Source organism: Amblyomma maculatum, chromosome 10 (assembly GCF_055883805.1).
Source record: "Amblyomma maculatum isolate TAMU_Amacu chromosome 10, ASM5588380v1, whole genome shotgun sequence".
Taxonomy (NCBI): Eukaryota; Metazoa; Arthropoda; class Arachnida; order Ixodida; family Ixodidae; genus Amblyomma; species Amblyomma maculatum.
Window position 1 is genome coordinate 116425588 of NC_139353.1, and position 22225 is coordinate 116447812.

General features: G+C 44.8%; 1 long non-coding RNA gene across 1 annotated transcript in view; it reads left to right on the forward strand.

The window, feature by feature from the left end:
* LOC146177303 (uncharacterized) overlaps window positions 1-22225 on the forward strand; it is a 94130-nt gene that overhangs the window by 17681 nt on the left and 54224 nt on the right. The window contains exon 2 of the long non-coding RNA XR_014701300.1: window positions 7637-7762. This is a non-coding gene — a long non-coding RNA (uncharacterized LOC146177303). The remainder of the gene's footprint in view (window positions 1-7636; window positions 7763-22225) is intronic.

The window sequence follows — 22225 nt, forward strand, 5'->3', positions numbered from 1 at the left end:
GTATGAAGTTATCGTAAACGTGACTGCTTTTTAATGTAGGAGGACTTGATGCTAATGCGCTGCCTGCACTAGTTCTGTAGGTTTTTTTAATAGTATCGATAAAAAAGAATTATTTCATACAAGCAAGTTTGCTGAAATAATATATTAAATCTGAACAAAAAATTTGGCATGAGTACTGGTGTGAAACAAAAGTAATTGTTAGCAAAAATATGATATTTGAAATCAGACCCGTTAATTCTGTTAGTACGATCTAAAGTGAAGTTACTTTGAAACGCGCATGCCCCTATTTAAAGGGGCCAAAACCGTTTTTGTTCAAATGTAAAATTACTATTTTGGCGGCAATCAAAGTTCACTTGTAACCTCCCCCCACCCCCCACCTGCCTTCCCGTTATACATTAGCAGTTGGCGAACGTGCGTTGTTTTTGCAATGAAGAGTTTTCATGGCGTTTTTCTCTCGGCTAGTCATAAGCCATGCTCCTGAGATAAGAGTTCGTAAATGTGACGGCTGTCCTGTGTATTAACAAAGCTGCTTGTACGGATATACTACTGCTGAAATCTTACTAGAAAGCAACGTAGCGTGATTGCTTAAGAAATTGTTCCTCACGCATCAACACTAGACGGAAGAAAACAAAGGGTCTACTGGCAAATAAAACTTCTAATATTTAGAAGTATTACAACTGAATTCGCTCATATGGTTGGAAAGGGGGCCTTTTTTTCAGACCGAAATTTCCGAAAATGTTGTAATAGTCTCATACACTTATATTCAAAGAAAGGCCAGAAATATGATGGAGGGGAATCAGCAGGACTATTTTCTGAAGCTCCTATTTCGTACCTTAGCAAAATAGAAAGCTCGATAATTTTTTGGAGGATCAGTCTCCCATCACTGGCCGAAGTCTGCTCTTCAAGCACTTGCCATTAAAAAATAAATTTGTTTATTTTCGCAATGTGCGATACAGATGGAGGGCAACAGAAAAGTATTCCCCTCAGACCACTCGAAATTATATCTGGCACAAAAACACACACTGATACCTCTTTTTAAAATTTATTCCTCAGCAGCATATTCGAGGTATACCGAAAGTACTATTTGAAAATAGTAAGTTTTATCCACAATTTTCAGCTCAGTTCAGTCGTTCAGTCGTGTCCGACTCTTCGTGACCCTATGGACTATGTTACGTCACACTTTCCGGTCTCTCACTATCTTCCTAACATCACATAACTTCATCAGCAGTGCCTCGAGGAGGCCATCTAACCATCGCGTTCGCTGCCTACCCCTTTACCCAGACAATAATCACATGGAGAGAATTTTCTATCCACCCATTATCCGAAATTATGGTTATAAGAGTAAACTGTGCATCGTACATCATAGCAACAGAGTTCATAAAGCACGAAAATGTAGCTTCCGCTCCTAACGTTCATGACGAATCGACACTATGCTTTTGATTGTGTCGGTGTGCCATGCTGGCTGTGGTACTGAAGTCATAAGAATACAGCGGCATCAAAACTTGCTGCTCTGTTTCCCCACTATGAGTTTTTGCCAAGGTTCTGAAAAAATTAGAAGGAAAGTGCCATAAGCTGCCTGGAGAAATGTTTTGTAAAATTACAATTCATGGTAACCATTGATAACATTGATACGAGAATACCCTGATAAAGGTTTGGTTTATATTATATAATTATTTATTTCATAAATACTGCTGACTGCCCCTTGGCGGTCAAGGCAGGAGTGCACAAAGCTGAAAAAATACAATGCAGTAACAACGAAATAACAGCAACAAAGGACGACTGCAGTACGAGGACTTAAATTGAACAAGACCAACGGAAGCACAAAAAATACAGGCAAATCATCCGACGTCAACCAGACTGAGTCAACAGAATAAAAACAAGGAAACCAAAATGCACTGTGTACTAGACTCGCTACTGTGATACATGAGACAAAACAGCAGACAAGAAAGATTCTGAATATACCAGGTTGGTGATATTGCTTGGCAGTCTGTTCCATTCGGAACTGGTGCTTGGGAAGAAGGAACAAGAATATGCTTTTGTTCGGCATCGATGCATCAAGATAGTCTTTTCTTGCTTGTTATGTCGTGTTAGCCCAGGCAGAGGGGGGCGCCGTTGCACCCGCGCCGGAACGCTGCCAGAGAAAGCCGTCCAGACACCGAGCTCCCAAGCGACGAAATGAACCCCCGTTTATTCTCGCACTCCGCTTTTATACACTTGCGCCACACTTGCGCCACAGATACACTAGCGCCACTATCGCAGTCGCAGCTGCCAGCCAAGCCAAGCCAAACCAAAACAGATGATAACAGCACATCCCCCTTTTCAAGCACTATTAACTTTACATGCATACACTTCAAAATAACATTGGAACACACCCAAGAAAACGCGACAGAACACAGTCACTCCAGCATCATTCGTCCACGCCCAGCCTTATGGGTTTGCGAACAACTCTTCCAAATCTGGTCGTAGTTACAATTCTAGCTTGAGAATTGCCACCGTCAGTCTCCGTCTGAGTTAGAGGCACCAAAGCTTCCGGAGCTTCGTCAAATTGGTTGTCTACTCCAGTTACCAATCCGGCCCTGCTGGGCTGTTCCTGACTATCCGGAAATTCGTAGTTCCCGCTATCTACCCGGTCTTTTGGGAGACGGTTAAGCATTCTCCTGTTTCGACGGACTTCAACCCCGTTTTCCGTTTGAACACGGTATGAACGCGGCTGTGGTGCTGCTCCGAGCACTGTACCTTTGGTACGGAGATCAGTCACCCACACCACATCACCTGCTTCTAGCTTTGGGAGATTTTTAGACCGATGACGTCGGTCGAAGTGGCGGCTTTGCTCCTTTCTGACTTTACGGTCCTTGGCTGCCGCTTCTTGCAGACAGCATTGTCCCGGATTGCGGTGCGAAGGCAGCATTGGGACTCTCGTCCTAAGCCTTCTACCCATCAGTATCTCCGCTGGGCTGACGTTCAGAACACCAGGTGTGGCCCTATAAGCCAGCAAGGCTAAGTAAGGGTCGTCCGATTTTAGAATGAGATTCTTAACCGTCTTTACCATACGTTCGACTTCCCCGTTTCCCTGGGGGTGCCTCGGACTCGAGGTGACATGACGGAAGCCATACAGTTTTGCAAATTTCTCGAACTCGGCACTGACAAATTGGGGACCATTGTCGGTCACCACACACTCTGGAATGCCATGTCTCGCAAAAATGCTTTTCATTCGGCTTATCACGGTAGCAGACTTTGTTGACGGAAGAATGGCAATCTCTGGGTATCGCGAAAGATAGTCTACTACGACAAGATATTGCCGTCCCTGAATTTGAAACAGATCGACCCCTACTCTCTCCCAAGGAAAAGAGAGCGTTGGCGATGCAATCATCGGTTCGATCTGTTCTGGCGCATGCCTCGCGCAAACGCTGCACTGTTTCACGAATGACGCTATCTCAGTGCTAAGTCCCGGCCACCAGACAGAACCTTTAGCCACACTGCGGCATCGCGAGATGCCTTGGTGACCGTCATGCAGTTTGCTTAGCGCTTCCTTGCGAAGGGTTTGAGGAATGATAAGCCTCATACCTTTGAGCAGAAACCCGTTCACCAAAGTAATGCATGCACGTTCCTGCCAGTATGGCAGAAGATAACAGGGAACATTTTGTTTCCTGGGCCACCCTTTTTTGCACACTGTGCGCAAGCTTCGACACACTTCGTCGTTTGCTTGACCTTCTTTTACTCTTTTCAAGAAATCGTCGTCGCCTGTTTCTAAACCCAGTAAACAAGCTTTCGAGTAAGCGGTTACCTCTGAGACAGTTAAACAGCTTTCCACTTTCGTACGAGCTAACGGCGAACGTGAAAGAGTATCAGCAGTGGTTAGCGATTTGCCTGGTACATATAATACAGAAAAACTGTATCGCATCAGGCGCAGACGAAAACGTTGAATTCTTGGGGGCATAGCGTCGATTGCCATGTGACCCAACAGCGACACCAAGGGCTTGTGGTCAGTTTCAAAAACAACTTCCAGACCACGTATATACTCATCAAACCTTTCCGCTGCCCACGTCAACGCCAGCGCCTCCTTTTCGATCTGGGAGTACCGTTGCTCGGTTTTGGTGAGCGAACGAGAAGCGAATGCAACTGGTCTACGTTGCCCGTCTTTTTGCTTTTGAAACAAAACTGCTCCCAGACCAAAAGACGATGCGTCAGCTGAAAGAGTGGTTTGTAGCGAAGCGTCGTACAAAGCCATGCATTGCGCTGAACAAATGAGCTCTTTGAGTTCTTGGAACGCTTTTTCCTGATTGCTGTCCCAGACCCAGTCTCTATCCTTGTGCAAAAGAACACGCATGGGAGCAGTCACTTGGGCTAAATGTGGCAGGAAGCGGCCCAAATGATTCGCCATGCCCAAAATGCTTCTAAGCTCAGTAACGTTTCTGGGTGCTCTCAAATCTTTTATAGCACTGACCTTCGCTGGATCAGGATGAATACCTTCCTCATTCAAAATGTGACCCAAAAAACGCACTTGCCTAACCCCGAATAAGCATTTCTCTTTGTTTAATGTCACATTTGCCCTTGCTAGGCGTGTGATAACGTTACTTAAACGCTCATCGTGTTGAGCTTTGCTTTCGCCAAACACTAGGACATCGTCCATGAAATTAACGACCCCCGGAAGGCCACCTAGTATCTCAGACATTCTCTTTTGGAAGTATTCCGGAGCGGAGGTAATTCCAAAGGGTAGTCGCGTGAAACAGTATCTACCGAAGGGTGTTAAGAACGTGGTTAGCTCTTCCGAGTCTTTACTGAGTCGCACCTGGTGGAAGCCTGAGTTGGCATCGAGCTTTGAAAACCATTTCGCTCCCGACAGTGACCCTAGAGCTTGATCCACAGTTGGTAACGTAAATCGCTCTCGAACTACGCATTTGTTCAATTTAGTGAGGTCTACGCAAACTCTCAGGTCTCCTGAGGGCTTCACTACCGGAACTATTCCGGCGCACCATTCGGTGGGCCCATCCACTTTCCTGATTATGCCTAAACGCTCCATTTTATCTATTTCGCGCTTCAGGGACTCCCTCAGGGGAATTGGTACCCTGCGTGGAGCGCTTATGGCATGCGGGATAGCGCCAGCTTGTAGCCTGATGGTGTACTGCCCTGGCATCGTACCTAGACCGCGGAACATTTCTGGAAAACGCGTCTCGTACTGCAGGTTTCCCGACACGACCGCGTCTGCAAATTTCACGATACCTAAGACCTCAAGTGCAGGTAATCCTAGAAGGACGTCGCGTAACGGACTGACAACGTAGCATGTTTGATACACAGTTTTCTCTTTCCATGCGATCTCTGCTACGAATTTGCCTAGTACGTTAAGCTTACTGCCTCCTGCACCTAGCAAGATTTCATCGGTTTTTACCAGTCGGGACGGTAATCCCGGAAACGTTGCTGGTAATACTGACACTTCAGCACCTGAGTCAACCTTTGCAAAAATGGGCACAGAATTAATGCGCACCTGAACAAATCGCGCTTTTCTGCATGCATCTATTGATCCCACGAAAGTCTCTCCAGTTTCCTGGTTGACCGCTGAGACGCGTAGCTCTCCAGTTTCCTGGTTGACCGCTGAGACGCGTACCTTTCGTTGAGCGGAAGCCGTTGCTTTCTTCAAGCAGGCCTTTGCGAAATGTCCCTTCTTGCCACAGTGAAGACACTTGGCAGCTCTGGCTGGGCACATTGTCCTGGGGTGGGCGTCGCCACTGCAGAAAGGACACCGCACCTCCGGCGTTCGTTGCCCATGCAGACGTCCCTTGTGCCTCTGTTGAACCACCGCGTCCACATTGGGGTCCTGGTCACGAATTTCCGATGACTGATGGCTGTGCTGTCCTCGTAGAGTACTTTGCTGCTGTTGGACGCTTTCCTTTAAGCGAGCCTTCGACAGCGCCGAAGCCAGCGTTAGCTGAGAATCCATTTGCAAAGCTTCCGAGAGCTTTGCGTCGCGGAGCCCGACAACCAGTCTGTCTCGGATCATTCGTTCTTTTAGTTCACCGTAGTCGCAACGTTCCGCCAAGCCGTGTAGCGCAGTGACGAACTGGTCTACCGACTCTCCTGGCATTTGTACGCGTCTGTGAAAACAGGCGCTTTCGTACACGATGTTCCTCTCTTTTACGAAGTGCCCGTCAAACTTTTTCTTTACGGTTTCATAGTTCTTGGCGTCTTCGTCAGATAGTGAAAACGTCTTGAATATGTCACGAGCTTGCCTCCCCATTGTGTACAACAGCGTTCGTACCTGAGCCTCCCCGGAGCATTCGTTGAGTCCCGTTGCATAGCGGAAGTCGTCGAAATGTTCGATCCACGCCGGCCACTCTGACGTGCGGTCAAAGTCCAGCGGTGGCGGTTGCTGCAGTCCATGCAGCCGCATTGAAGGCGTCTTCGACATCGTGGATGGAAGGTGCCTGGCTCAGTGCGAAGATTCTTGACCATCTGACATGTCGTAGACGGCCACTTCTGACACCATGTCGTGTTAGCCCAGGCAGAGGGGGGCGCCGTTGCACCCGCGCCGGAACGCTGCCAGAGAAAGCAGTCCAGACACCGAGCTCCCAAGCGACGAAATGAACCCCCGTTTATTCTCGCACTCCGCTTTTATACACTTGCGCCACACTTGCGCCACAGATACACTAGCGCCACTATCGCAGTCGCAGCTGCCAGCCAAGCCAAGCCAAACCAAAACAGATGATAACAGCACATGTTACGCGTGGCGCGTGTTGTGTTGTATTGCATGTAACTCTGAAAATTCAGTTTTGTTTTATTAAGTACGACGTTGAACAACATTTTTAGTCGGTGCAGGTTGCGACGTGATTCGAGCGTGGGAAGGCCAGATCTGTTGAGCAGATCAGATACCGAGACTTGCCGACCATAGGCGTGATACATAAACCGGAGTGCTTTCCTCTGGACTCCTTCAAGAAGTATTATATACGTCTATATCCGATTTTAACATCCTGAAGCGATTCAGGCTATGGAGATGCCGCAGTGGAAGACAACGGAAATTTCGAATCGGCGGGGTTCACTTGCGTTCTCTGTCGTAGAACAAAAAAAGGCACCTTTCTTTTCGGCTTCACCGAAATGGGTGAAATGGGGCCGTCGTGGCCGGCACACGCTTATTTACTTGCTTTAGTCAATGTTATTGTTCCCCATTAGAAAGCTAAGATGTATTTATGTTACAAATTTAGGAATATAAGTTTTTGTGCCAGTCGTATTCTTCCGTCGTCACCCCAAGGATGGCACCACAAAAATTGGAATTACATAGCGGCAGTTACGGCTGCAGACTAAGAGGTATCATCATATAAAGTTTTATGGGCACTGCATAGCATCGCAGTAATTGGCACCACCTAGATTTCTGCAAATAGCGCAGACGTCACAAAGCCGAATGAGAATAATATGTGTCATCGCAACTCAAATGCGAAAGTCTTATTCTAGAGGGACTAATCTGCAGCATTAAGTCCATCAGTTAGGTTCGTCCGCTGTCACAAGCTGCTCAAGGTAAGCAAGAACGGCACGTGTTGATTTATACGCGGCGGCTACGTCTTGACGTTTCGCCTTTTGCATTGTTAGCATTTATGTTTGCTACACTTGTGAAAAAATACTTCGAATTAACTACAACATTTCATTGCAGAGTCTTATGGTTGCCCGGATAATAAAAATGAGTGTTTTGAAGAATGCCAGACACGTGGTGTTGACGGTGCGTTCTGCGGTGTGCACGCTCCTTATCACTGCTTCTGCGAAGCATAGTTACCTTCAAGTAAGTTGAAAAAGTATTACTTTTATAGCAGTACGAATAAGTGGAGATGTAAACTTCACCCTCAGTAAGGTACTACACGCTCGAAGACTTCATACTCGCCACAGTGCTGAATTGTGGCCACATTCCTTAACTATTTGTTGCCCTGCTGCTCTCTGTACTTCGGGATATGCAGTGTTTCTGGTCAGAGTAGCTTGTGTAAACTTTCAGAAATTGGTTCTTCCCTCATGATTCTACAACACACACTGTAATCATTAATCTTTAAATTTGTATTGCACAAATGGGCTTATATTTGTGTCTATTAACGTACTCGCACAAACTTATCACTTTACGACCTTGATGCATCTCTATATGCAGTTCGCAGATCAGCCTAATAGAGGAGGATTCACCGTATCACATAAGAACTCCTGCTGTTGCGTATAGAGCTGAAGAGACTCAGGCCACGCATCATACTTACTCATTTACCGCTTTTCTTGCGCATTGAGAATATCAGCAGCACCGCCGTCAAGAATCTGCATGCCCAGAAGAAGCAAATTAAAATGACAACGGTTTAGACACTAGCAAAATACTGTAAACGAGGCACGTGAGTCTTATTACATGCTAGGCTCGTAATGTAGTAATGTACTGATCTAGGAAACAAATCTAAGCCAAATCACGGCTGGAAAGAAAGGTTATATAAATCGAGTGGACTGCCAGAAAAAAAATCGCTCTAATGTGAAAGCATCAGTAAAAGAAGATCAGAGCAAAATGCGAATATTTTATATGTGTACGTAGCAGCCATTTAAAGAGTATTCATATGACTGTCAGTTGCCGATATCGACACATAGGCACTGTAGCCGATATGCTATAAACACCAGATAGTCCTATAGCCACGATCATTGTGTCAGGGATAGAGCGCTGTGTTAATTTTACGGCTATTAAATTCGACTTCATTCTAACATGATACACGCACGTGTGTGCGAAAACAAGCACAGCTGCCAAGTCCTACCGAGTATCATATAATGACTAGACAAGTTACGTAGTCTGAACATATTGCAAGCCGCTTCAATCGGACGGCTAATTTTATCAGAAACGTGGACTGACGCCGGCGAACTTTTTTGAACGAAATTTCAGTTCATATCAATATCCTTGCTCACCTGCTGTAACCAAGCTGTACCAGAAAAAAAGATGAAAAGTGAGGAAAAAAAATTAAAATGCAATAGGAGGCCAAATATCAAAAAAATAATATTTTGAAACAACCGGACATGAATTACTTGAATCAATTACGGCATCTTCGGAAGCATTAAGTCCAGCGATTGTTTGTGATAAACTTCGAATAAAGAAGTGGAGAGTGAGAGCTAGAGCGAAGATATGCTTATATGAAGTGAGAATTAACACGAATAACTTTCGCTTTATGTCGATGCTATGGGCGCTGCTCCTGCGAAACTGTCGCTATATTTTGTTTTGAATAAAAAGGCGTGAGGAGCGTTACAAGTGTGACCATAAAAAGAGCGGGAGCGGTGCGAGAAAGGTCGAATGAAATTTATTTCATGGCCGTGAAGCCTCTTCGCGAATGCAAAGATTAGAGATAAAGATTAGCTGCAGAGTATTCAGACTTTTGGCGGCCTTCTGGACCCGTATTGATGAGGCCGACAATTAGGAATGCAGAAGTGGAGATCAGGAATAAGGCGTCTTGTGTCAGCATGTTCTTTGGTGAAAGGCGGCTTCTAGTCAACAATGTATGGCGCTAAGAGGTGAACTTTTGGGCTTAAGCACTTTGGAAATAGCAGGCAAGGGGGGCTCGCTAGCGTGCGACGTTTTGCAAAGCATTATGGTAGACATTGCTATGGTCAGCAATAAAAGGCAAGCCTCGTAATTCTGTGTGTCGAAATGTTTTCACCGGAAGCAAAAATAGTGCATTCATTATCGAACTGTCAACCTTTATAAAGCGCCGTATGCTGCCGAACCTCTGATGTAGCGAGAGCACTGAAATCTTTTACTTTCACCTGGGCGTACTCTCAAAAGAGAAAGAGAAGAGCGCAAGAAGGAGAGTCAGTGGCATCGAGAAGATACCGAAGAAGCCGAAAACGAGGCAGAAGAAGAAAATGAACTAAATGTACAAAACGAGAAGTGGCGATGCGGACAAAAGGGGGGAACTCTCTAGGTGCACACGTTGGTGCACGGCCATCAGCTGCTGCAGGAGGTGGTCGCTCGAGGGGCCTACCGACCAGGTTGTTCCCCACCGGCTGATGCCCCTTTCTCGTGGATCCCGATGCTGACCTCGTTTTCAGAACGCGGGCCCTGTGTCAACGCCTCCGAAACGCCGACTCAGCCAGCGGCTGTTACTACCTGAAAGACTTCATCACCGTTACAAGAATGCTTCAACGCCGACATCCAACTATGGCGACGTGGCAGCACTGCTTCCCTTCACCTCGTCTTCTTCAACGCTGCTTTTATGAAACAGCAGCGTCTCTTGAGACACTGTACCACCTGGGCGTTGGTCGTTGTTCCGCCTACTAGCTCGAACCAACCGCGTTTGGTAACAGGACGGTATAAGTGTGACTTTGCGGATTACTCTTGAGGACCATCAGTACGGTAGGACAGTGGTGTTTTCTGTAGCGTTATTTTCATGTATGCGTAGTGCGCTGCTTTATTTATTGTTGAGTCATAAAGAAAGTTTGGCGTCTCGAGTGCTTTTTACGTTTGCACACACCCAGAGTAGGTACCATTCCATACCACAAACATATTTGAGTGTGACACGCACTATGTGTGAGCTCAAACAAATAATAATATTTTACGTTGCACTACTCAAACCTACATGAAAGGTATCTGTGGCTACGGGAATTAAGGCGAACAATCTTTCTTCATATACTACCTACTCAAAGGGCCTAGATCGTCGCTCACTTCACTAGTTCAAATTTGGGTTAAATACATCGTAGAAGCTATCAAAACATTATCAGTAGTAGCTGGAACATACGAAAACAAAATGAAGACCTCCCAAAGTTTTCTAATTAACATAGTCCGAAGTTTAGTGCACCAAGTTGAGTCCTGCTAACGTCCTAAACTCACCTGCCTAACATTCTGCCGTCCGAAAGTACACTTTCCTTCCGTTGGAATCCAATTTGTTACCTTTAGCAACATGTCTTGCCGATGATCATTTCTACTTTACTTTGACTAAAACATCATTGAATTCATTTTTTTGCTCATTCTCTCTGAGTGATCATATCTCTCATTGTCCTACTTACGATTAAAAAAATTTTTTTCATGTCTTCAATAATTTCAATTATTAATTGATCTATTCACTTCAGTTGAGTCGTTCAGTCATGTCCAACTCTTCGTGAACCTACGGACCATATCACGCCACGCTCTCCGGTCTCTCGCTATCTTCCTAACATCACATAACTTCATCTTCAGCGCCTCGAGGATGCCATCTAACCATCGCGTTCGCTGCCTACCCATTCTCCGGTGACCCTCAACCTTTCCCAACATCAATGCTTTCTCCAGCTACTCCTCTCTTCTCATCAGAAGACCAAAGTAGCTGAGCTTTAACTTTAGAATTTGACCCTCCAATGAGCAGTCAGGGTTTATGGTCCACGCACAATATAGACTGATTTGATCTTCTGGCAGTCCAAGGAACTCTCAAGAGTCTCTGCACCACAGTTCTTAAATCACAAATTGGGCCGTGTCACCATTTAGCCAATAATCTTCTGTTGCCATGAAAACAAGCGAATTCTCATTCACCTAAATATCCTATCTCATTAGCTCTTCACTTTTATTGGAATCTGCTCACTGTATTTTTCCTTTTACGAACACGAGATTATGCCATATCGCTTATCATTTACATAAGGTACTCTCACATTTATTTTTCGAAAAGCTGTTTTAGAGGCAATGAGACGTTTTCTCAATTACCCTAGTAATTTTGTGGCAGAGGTTCATAGCAATTAAATTTTTCATACTTTTCTTTTTTCTTCTTAAAGTGCATTCATTTCTCGCCTCTTAGATGGCCTCTAATGAGGATAACGACGATAATAAAGATTGCTAGATGTTAACTAGTAGACTATTGTAGATAATGAGGGAAAAGGTTCTTTGCATCTTGATTGGCACTGGGCGCGAAAAATGACGGCCGGGACGCGCACGTTGACAAATTAAAAAACCTCATAGATCAGAATGGCATGGCTACAGTGAAGACGGACAAAACTTTAAAGTACGAATTGCATGGAGCTGCCGGAGCTTTCTCTCTCTGTCAGAAGCTCAGGATGAAAACCCCCACATTCTCGAAATCATCTCTTAATCCTTCAGCTCATCGCCGAATGGGCAGACCATCTCACGGGCAGGCCTTCTGACGCAGCCGTAGCCTGATGCTGCTTAGATAGGCGGACCCACCGCTCTTCCATCGGATCCCAAGTGACCTGGTAATGCACAAACCAAGAAAGTCACTAACTGCCATGCAACGCTGTTATAACGTGACCAGACAAAAATATAAGAATGAAAAGGTAATCGCGCCTGCGCAGAGGCATCACTTGATCCAACAGACACCACTAATCCAAAACAGAAATGAACAAACTCGAGGGCGACAGAGTTAACCTCTGGACTTCATCGCAGGGTGGGTCAATCGAGGGCGAAATACACAGGCAAGAACAGAATTTTCCCCTTTCAGTTTCTCACGAACGGCGCTACCCGGCCAAAGCCGAAATACCTTAAAGAGAGCGAAACCACCTTCGCCTGGCCGTTCAACCTTTAGGCTCAAAGCAATAACGGGGGAAGGTTTATATACTCCCTGCTCAGCGCATTACTAATGGGACAGCGCCGACGCAACTATAAGCTGACGAATCACATCACGAAGAGGCACGGTCGCTCCCTAAGCGCTATGTTTACACAATGGTGATCCTGTACGCGTTCCCGGCTTTGCTCGCGTAAGCCAGGAGTGCTGTTTTCAATGCCTTCATGGGATTTGTAGCCTCGACCAGCCCGAAATATACGTTTTCGGCGAAGGGGGAGATGCGGGGGGGGGGGGGGGGGGCGGTGACACATGCGCGACCGTTCCCATGAAGGCTCTGTTTATTGTAAGAGCACGCACTCTCTCAGGCCCGAGCTCACGTTGCTATTGCAATATATTTCTCTCGTAAATTGCCCGACTACTCGGCGCGAACCCCGAACGACGCGACAGCGACCCGCAACAAAACATAGTTCGCAGGCCGGTGGGCACACGTATTTTGCCGGACACGTGACGATCTCGATCTATGTGACTTTGCAACTTCCCCCTCAAGAGAATATCTCGGCCGCTGGCCCTGATTATCCGAAAACATAACAGGCACTGAGCGCTTGCCAAAACTACGAACAACCCCAAAAACACCAACCCATCTATCAGACGGCTAAAACCATCTTGCCAAGACGAGCAAGATGCCTGATAGAGAAGTCTCAGCTGACCTCTGAGATGGCTACTAGACGTAGATAATATGTCTCGACAAGATACGCAAGACATTGCCAGATGTCTTGATATGTCGTGTAGCGATTTTGTAGCTTAGCTAATGCACCCAACTTTTGGGGCTACAAGACGTGTTGCAAGATATTTCGTAGAAATCTAAAAGACAAATAATGCTCTGAACCTATGTCAGACTACCAGATAGCTATAATTCATCTTGCCCAAAATAAACACGTACCCTTATCGAGAACACTTAAGTAGCACCCAAGATATCTGCTAGACATTTAGAAGACGCCTTGGCAAGATACGAAATGTACGTTTATACAGATCTTGGTACATCTTGTAGCTGTCTTCTAGCTCGGCTAATGCCCCCACTTTTATAAGCGACATAACGTCTTACAAGACATGCACATAGCAACCCCTCGTTTCAACCTTAATGTTAAGTTCTTACAAGTAATCTTGGATCACGCACGTTGTGCGACGGCTTCGATGGTTAAATGTATCCAAGATAATGACATCACAGTAACTGCAGTCTGCGACCCATACATTCCCGTTTCATTTTATAAAATTTATTGTACTGAAAATCCACACTGCGTTCTATTAGTCCATAGTCCTAACTTTGATGTATTTCCCACTTGCATTTCTCCTGAGCTTGTTGCTATTTTGTATTCGACATCGACTTATTAGTTTCTTTTGATAGCATTATATATACCACCTCGCGCAGATATCGAAAGCTCACTTGGTAACTTGTGTACAGACTTCACTTAGAGATAACACTATCATGTGTGGTGACTTTAACGCAAAAACATTCTTTGAGGTGTAAGTGCTACGGACTTAATAGAAACTAACGTTCGAACATTTGCCCCATCCAATAACCTCGTTGTTACTATTAATCCGAATTCCATGTCAACATATGAAACTCCGTGCGCTTCAAGTTCGATTGATATCACATTGGCTTCACCAAAGTTAATTAATCGGGGTTATTTTTGGGAAGTGATGCCAGATGCATTCCTTTCTGAGCACAGATTTCTTTCTTAATTTTTAATTTCTCAACATTCATCGCAGTTTAAAGGGGTCATGACAGCTAAAATTTCATCAAAAACTGATTTTTGCATTCAACTCCTCACACGTAAATTATAAATCGTCGAAATGTGAGCTCATTCGGTGCTGTATAAAGTTTTAAAATTATTTTATTATGAATATAGGAATCAGATTTTCAGTCTGGCAACCATCGGCTACACACGTCACAGCGAGATATTATCCCCATGTATTCTGCTATTCGCGATGACGGCTGCACTCTTGCATGAACGCCGTGGACGGTGCATGGAATATTTTATTCACATTTTTTTCTTTTCGAAGCCTTCACTATAATACTGATACATTAGTGATCCTCGGACTTGTTTTGGGTTTCATCTAGAGATTGCCGAGAAGGACAAAATCGACGGGCTTATGCTGTATAATTAAGGCATACAATCAGAAGCATATTATTTTTACGTTATGAGAGTTAGCTTGTTTTAGAAACGAGCGCTCCCGCATATAAGTAGCCACTCGTTCAACGTTTCGTAACGCCGTGTACATGCGCCCCGAAAATGGAGAGGGGTTAGCGTTATGTTCCTGACTGCTGAGTAATTGCCGTCGCCCTTTTGGTCCAAAAACAGACTATAACTCAGGCAAGCATACCTTAACGCGAGAGCATACCTTGCGACAATGGAGAAGATATAACTTTCGAATGAAGTGGTACCTCCCGACTTGCTGTTAGATGCGCGTGTTAGTCAGACTTAATTGCAATAATTGAAATGTAAATAAAAGGTAATTAAATGCTAACTGAGCTAGCAATAACAAAACTATCCATTTCTTTTCGCACTAGCTGCACCTTTAATTCTTCACAAACTACAACTGCGCTGCAGGAAGGGCCGTGGATGCTACGTCCCTTGTCTGCGCCGGGTGTACACACAAGCGGCACCGATTGCTGCTGAAGCGTTCGATAGACAGGGTCACATATCGACACTTGCCGTTAAATGTGATATAAGCAATTGGCGATTTGAGGTCGCTGCTGCCAGCACTACACTCGACGGCCACACGCAATCTCTAAAGCTTGTGAATGCGCACTCCGTAATCGCCACAACTATAAACCCGAGCCCCGCGCCGCACCGGCGCTAGGCCTACTCATCGCTGAACTGGCCGTTAGTTCGGCGCCGACTGATATTTCTGGTTAAAAGGTCATTGCTAATGAAAAGGGAGAAAATATAAAGTGTAGCTCTTGTTTTCCTTTTTCTAACACATTTAAGCTACAGACAAGCTGAGCGGCTCAGGCCATTCGCTCATCGGGTGTCAAATTTTCGCTCGGCCTCCGATTCGACCAAAACAGATCGGATGACAGTCCGCTGATCAGTTTCATCAGCCTCGCGGGGCCACAGAACTTCACACTTCCACGATAGGCCACCGTTGGCCCTGCTGGCGTCGTCGCTTTTGTGATGTGCGACAGATTGGTTTGTCGAAAAGGAACATACAACCGTGCAGCCCACTAAATGTGACCGCGCCTTATACTGAAGAAAACTTGCTTTACTTTACATCGCTTTCGTGTGGTAACCTCTACATCAAGCACTTCTGCATGAAGTGCGACCACTGTGTCAATCATGAAAAAAAAAAAGACGTGTCCTTTGATATTGCAGCCTGCAATGCAGACGACGCTCCACAGCGTCTCCTTTTTGACGTCACCATTCAAAAATGGCGGTCGATTTAGGCGGGGGGAGCTTCCTGATTCCGATTTCTATAGCGTTTTTTGTAATATGCGCTGCGTTCTTGACACTAAAACTTTGCGTATAGAATCACATACCTGTATACTACTAAAAGATGTATAAAACGGCATTACGTCGAACGACGCTGTCACCATCCCATTAGGAGGCTTACTAGAGCTAGTTCATGTAGCTTAATTTCCCCCCCCCCCCCCAGTTAGCGTCTCTAAATTATTTTTAGCATTTTTACAATCTTCAGATGTAATCAGCGCCTGCCCATGATAGTGTCCTCTCAAAATGTATTCAGATCTTTATGAAACTCTATAACGAAAGCTTGCATTCTGTTAAATTTACATTTCCGGAGGGGTCTATTTTGTGGACGGCTGATTTGCACATGGAGCTCTCAGGTGTGCGAACTCTTCGAAGTCGTTTTTCAGCGTAATTCAGATCATTCATAGAAAATGTACCACCGCTCAATTTATTATAAAGCTCTTGCTGTCTATAGAGCTAACATCAGGCGCGCACATGACAGTTATATAAGGAACTTTGCTCCAATGCTGCAAGGAAATTCCTTTCGGCAAGCCATACAAGTATGCTTTTGGAAAGCCCAGGACTTTCTCAATAATTTCTATGGAGAGATACCCTGACGGTACTTTTAGAGATACATTTCAAGACTCTGTAAAGCTTCTGCTGAGTGCTCATGTCGCCGTGGACAATTCTTCTTTAGATTTACCTTTCCACACTATCGTCAGCGATTTTATTGAGCAGCCGTATAATAACTCAATCCGGGATCCCCCTTTCACTCTTGAATAAATTTGAATTGTTATTATTCCGATTGATTCAACATCTTTAGCTGGTCCTGATTTTATCTCTCCTCGTTTTGTCGTTTATGTGTTTAATACTGATAACTCCTTCTTTTCCTCTATTTGCAATTCTGCGCTGTTTTTTAGTCACTTCCCTTAGGCATGGAAAATTGTCAGGGCTATATTTATTCCCAAGACAAACGGACCTCTAGACCTTCCGAGTTCATGCAGGCCGATATATATTAATTCTTCATTTGGTAAAGTACTCGAGCGTTTGTTCATGGTCGTCTGTACTACTTTTCATCAAAAAATACCTTACTTCATAGGAATTAGTATCGTTTCACTCACGGCCGCAATTCGGTCCAGGCCGTTTATAAATTGCGTGAATTATAAGAATTATTATTAGATTAGAAACAACAAAAGCACTCTGCAGTTTTAATATCTCTAGAATTTTTACGTGCATTTGATAGTGTCCGCCACCCTTTGTTACTACGTTTTCTACAGCACATCATCATCAGCCTGATTATACCCACTGCAGGGCGAAAGCCTCTCCCATATTTCTCCACTTAACCCGGTTCTGTGCTAGCTGCATCCACTTGACCCCTACGAACTTCTTAATCTCATCCGCCCACTTGACTTTCTGCCGCCCCCTCCTACGCTTTCCTTCCCTTGGAATCCAGTTTGCTACCCTCAGCGACCATTGGTTATCCTCTCTTCGCCCTACATGTCCTGCCCATGTCCATTTCTTCTTAATTTCTACTAGAATGTCGGTAACTTGAGTTATTACTCTGACCCACTCTGCACGCTTTCTATCTCTTAATGTTACCCCTACCATTTTTCGTTCCATAGCCCTCTGGGTTGTCCTCAACATAAGTAGAACTCTCTTGGTTAGCCTCCACGTTTCAGCCCCATAGGTGAGTACAGGCAAGATGCAACTGTTGTATACTTTCCTCTTCAGCGATACCGGTAAGCTTCTAGTCATAATCTGCGAGTGCTTGTCAAATGCGCTCCATCCCAATCTTATTCGTCTTGTTATTTCTTTTTCGTGGTCCGGATCTGCGGTTACTACCTGTCCTAAGTAGACATATTCGCCTACTACTTCCAGTATTTCGCTACCTAACGCAAACTGCTGTTCCTTCCCGAGGCTGTTGAAGATTATCTTAGTCTTCTGCATATTGATTTTCAAGCCTACCTTTCTACTTTTCCTGTCTAGGTCATCAATCATTATTTGCAGTTCATCCCCCCGAGTTGCTTAGCAAGGCAATGTCATCAGCAAATCGCAGATTACTGAGGTATTATCCATCTACCCTTATCCCTAACTGCTCCCATTCCAAGTCTGAATACTTCCTCTAAACAAGCTGTGAATAGTACTGGGGAGATTGTGTCTCCTTGCCTAACACCTTTCTTTATGGCAATTTTGCTACTTTCTTTATGCAGAACTATGGTTGCTGTGCATCCACTATATATATCTTCCAGCACTTTCACGTACGGCTCGTCTACCCCCTGATTTCGCAATGCCTGCATCACCGCCGAGGTTTCAACTGAGTCAAATGCTTTTTCGTAATCAATGAATGCTATGTATAATGGCTGGTTATATTCCGAGCATTTTTCTATCACCTGATTGATGGTATGGATATGATCGATAGTAGAGTACCGTTTCCGAAACCCTGCTTGATCCTTTGCTTGATTGCAGTCTAAGGTTGTCCTGATTCTATTAGCGATTACCTTAGTAAATACCTTATACGTAACAGACAGTAAGCTGATTGGTCTGTAATTTTTAAGGTCCTTAGAACCATTTCTTGTGAATGAGGATAATGTTTGCATTCTTCCATGGTTCCGGTACCGTCGATGACACCAGGCACTGCGTATACAGGGTGGCCATTTTTTCTAGCACGATATCCCCCCCGTCCTTCAGCAAATCTGTAGTTATCTGATCCTCTCCAGCTGATTTCCCCCTTTTCACAGTTTCTAGTGCTTTCTTGACCTCGTCCTTCGTCACTGGTGGAACGTCTGACTGTTTTTCCCTGCCGCCAATCTCATTACGGTCCCGACTATTTTGGGTACTGTAGAGATCTGTATAGAACTCCTCGGCTACTTTGACTATCGTTTCCATATTAGTGATGACGTTGCCCGCCTTGTCCCTTATCGCATACATCTGGCTTTTGCCTATGCCCAATTTCTTCCTTATCGCTTTAAGGCTTCCCCCGTTCTTTACAGCATGCTCAATTTTCTCCATGTTATACTTCCTTATATCGGCCACCTTGCGCTTATTGATTAGCTTTGATATCTCGGCCAATTCGATCTGGTCTGTCGGATTGGGAGCTTTCATACTCTGGCGTTTCTTAATCAAATCTTTCGTCTCCATAGACAGCTTACCGGTATCCTCTCTAACTATCCTACCGCCTACTTCTACCGCGCACTCAGTAATGATATCTCTGAAATTATTGTTCCTTACCTCCAGGGTAATGTCGCCATCCTCAGTTAGAGCTGAATACCTATTATGTAGCGAGATCCTGAACTCTTCTGGCCTCCCCCTCACCGCTAATTCGTTGATGGATTTCGGTCTTACTAATCTGTTGCGGTCCTTCTTCAGATTTATTCTAATTCGGAACCTGACCATCCTGTGGTCACTGCATCGCACTTTTCCGATTACCTCTACATCTTGAATAATGGAGGGGGCTGAACACATTACGAAGTCGATTTTGTTTTAGTCTCCCAGTTAGGACTTTTCCATGTCCATTTCCGATTCTTCCGTTTGCTGAAGAAGGTATTCATGATTCTTAAGTTACTGCGTTCTGCAAACTCAACTAATAACTCCCCCCTGCTATTCCTTGAACCAAAGCCATAGTCACCTACTGCCTGGTCTCCTGCCTGTTTTTTCCCTACCTTGGCATTGAAGTTGCCCGTTAGTACAGTATACTGCGTCTTTACTGTTCGCATTGCCGATTCTACATCTTCGTAGAAGCTTTCAACTGCCTGGTCATCATATCTACATGTAGGTGCATAGGCCTGTACAACCTTCTGTTTATACCGTTTATTAAGCCTAATTACGATGCCTTCCACCCTCTCATTATTACTATAGAATTCATCGATATTACCCGCTATATGCTTATTGACAAGGAAACCTACTCCTAGTTCTCGCCTCTCCTGTAAACCTCTATAACACAGTACATGCCCATCCTTCTGTACAGTATATGCCTCATTCGGCCTCCTAACCTCGCTAAGCCCTATGACATCCCATTTCATACCTTCTAGTTCCTGTAAGAGCACTTCAGTTTTAGGCTAATTCGGGACCTCACAATCCTGTGATGACTGCATCGCACTTTCCAGATTACCTCTACATCTTGCATAATGGCAGGGGTTGAACACATTATGAAGTCGATTTCATTTTTAGTCTCTCCGTTAAGACTTTTGCTTGTCCATTTCCGGTTCTTCCGTTTGCTGAAGAAGGTATTCATGAGTCGTAAGTTATTGCGCTCTACGAACTCATCTAGTAACTCCCCCTGCTATTCCTAAAAGCAATGCCATAGTCACCTACTGCCTTGTCTCCTGCCTGCTTTTTCCCTACCTTGGCATTGAAGTCGCCCATTAGTACGGTATACTGCGGCTTTATTTTTCGCATTGCCGATTCTACATCTTCTTAGAAGCTTTCAACTGCCTGGTCATCATAACTACATGTAGGTGTAGAAACCTGTACAACCTTCAGTTTATACCGCTTATTAGGCCTAATTACGATGCCTGCAAGCCTCTCATTAATACTATAGAATTCATTTATATTGCCCGCTATATGCTTATTGACAAGGAAACCTACTCCTAGTTGTTGCCTCTCTGGTAAACCTCGATAACACTGTACATGCCCATCCTTCAGTATGGTATATGCCTCATTCGGCCTCCTAATCTCACTAAGCCCTATGACATCCCAATTCATGCCCTCCAGTTCCTGCAACAGCACTGCTAAACTAGCTTCACTAGCTAGGGTTCTAGCAATAAACGTTGCCAGGGTCAGTTTCCAATGGCGGCCTGTCCAGCGGAGCCAGGCTTTCTTAGCACCCCTGCTGCGTCACAGGTCTGACCGCCGCCGTGGTCAGTTGTTCCGCAGCCGCTGGTGACTGAGGGCCGGGGTTTTATGGAGCTTATCATAGGAGGTTGCGGCCAATTACTGCACCAGGGTGGCCAACTCCTGTTCTGGTGAGGGAGTGCGTTGCCGGAGGTGCTCACCGGCATCAGGTCGCACCCTAAACCTGTCTACAGCACAATCGATGTCTAAAATATATTCCCTTGTAGCTATCTTAGATGACCGGCATTTGACATATCAATCTCCTTCTAGCTCTATTTCGGCTCCTTCTTGTCTTGGTAGTCCACAAGGTTCGCCTCTTTCCCAATTACTTTGGAACATTGTGCTTTATGACCTCCTAATTATATCTGTCCCTTCACCAATTCACTTTCAGGCATATGCCGACGAAAAAACTATCCGTGTACCTGGTAAGACTAGTCGCGAATTTTCAACAAAGGGAACCAGCGTCCTAACCTTAGTCCAGCGATGGTGCACCGAAAAACGTGTTAAGTTAAAAGCACAAAAATGTTTTATGTTTTGTTTCATAATAGAGTACAAGCATTACATAAGCTTCAGCTCACCATCAGTCTTGGATCTCACATCCTTAAGTGCGAGCCAACTATCACATTATTAGAGGTTGGTTTTGATTTGTACCTTACCTTTATTCCGCATGTAAATGACTTGGAAACTCGTATTTTGCTCACTACCACTAAGCTCCTTAATTGATGCAATTTGCAATTTCGCGTTTCACCTTCTCATTTGCGCCAAATTTATCACCAAGTCATTCTCCCCTCAATTACAAATGCTGCCCCAGCATGGTGGTATCACTATCCTCTTACTCGACAAAGAGATCTCATCCTATAACTACGACGAATACTACTCCTCGTTCTTACTGGCGACTACGCAACCACGCGAACAGCTGCACTTTGTGTTCTTGCAAATGTTGTTCCGTTGCCTATTCATCTAGGTCAGCTATGTGCCGAGTTCAAGCTTTTTACACTCCGGCAACCTACAGTATATGGCGACGTTACGTACAACCTTTCCGAAACACAGGGTTTGTTCAATACCTGGACTGATCATCCCTGACTGAAGTTTAAATTTCATTTCATTAAACTCACCTAGCAGCAAGCCATGGCTTACCTAAACCCCAAATAAATTATTTGTTCATCGCCTGTCTTGTAGCCACCTTCCAGTTCGTATGAAGCGCAACTTATAACCTTCCATACTGCTTTTGATTATGCACTGAAAAACTACACCTATTCATTTGTTTGCAGATTCTCTGTCTCTGCTTTCTGCTTTTCTTCAGTAAATTCGTTTAATTCTACAATTATTACCATCACAAAGAACCTGTCGTGCTTATCACCTCTTGCTCCAATCATGTCATTCCATATCGGGGGCCACTCTGGAATTTACGGTAATCAGTTAGTCGACCAAGCAGCTGGTAGTGTGGGCCAGTACGGACGTTTACACCCT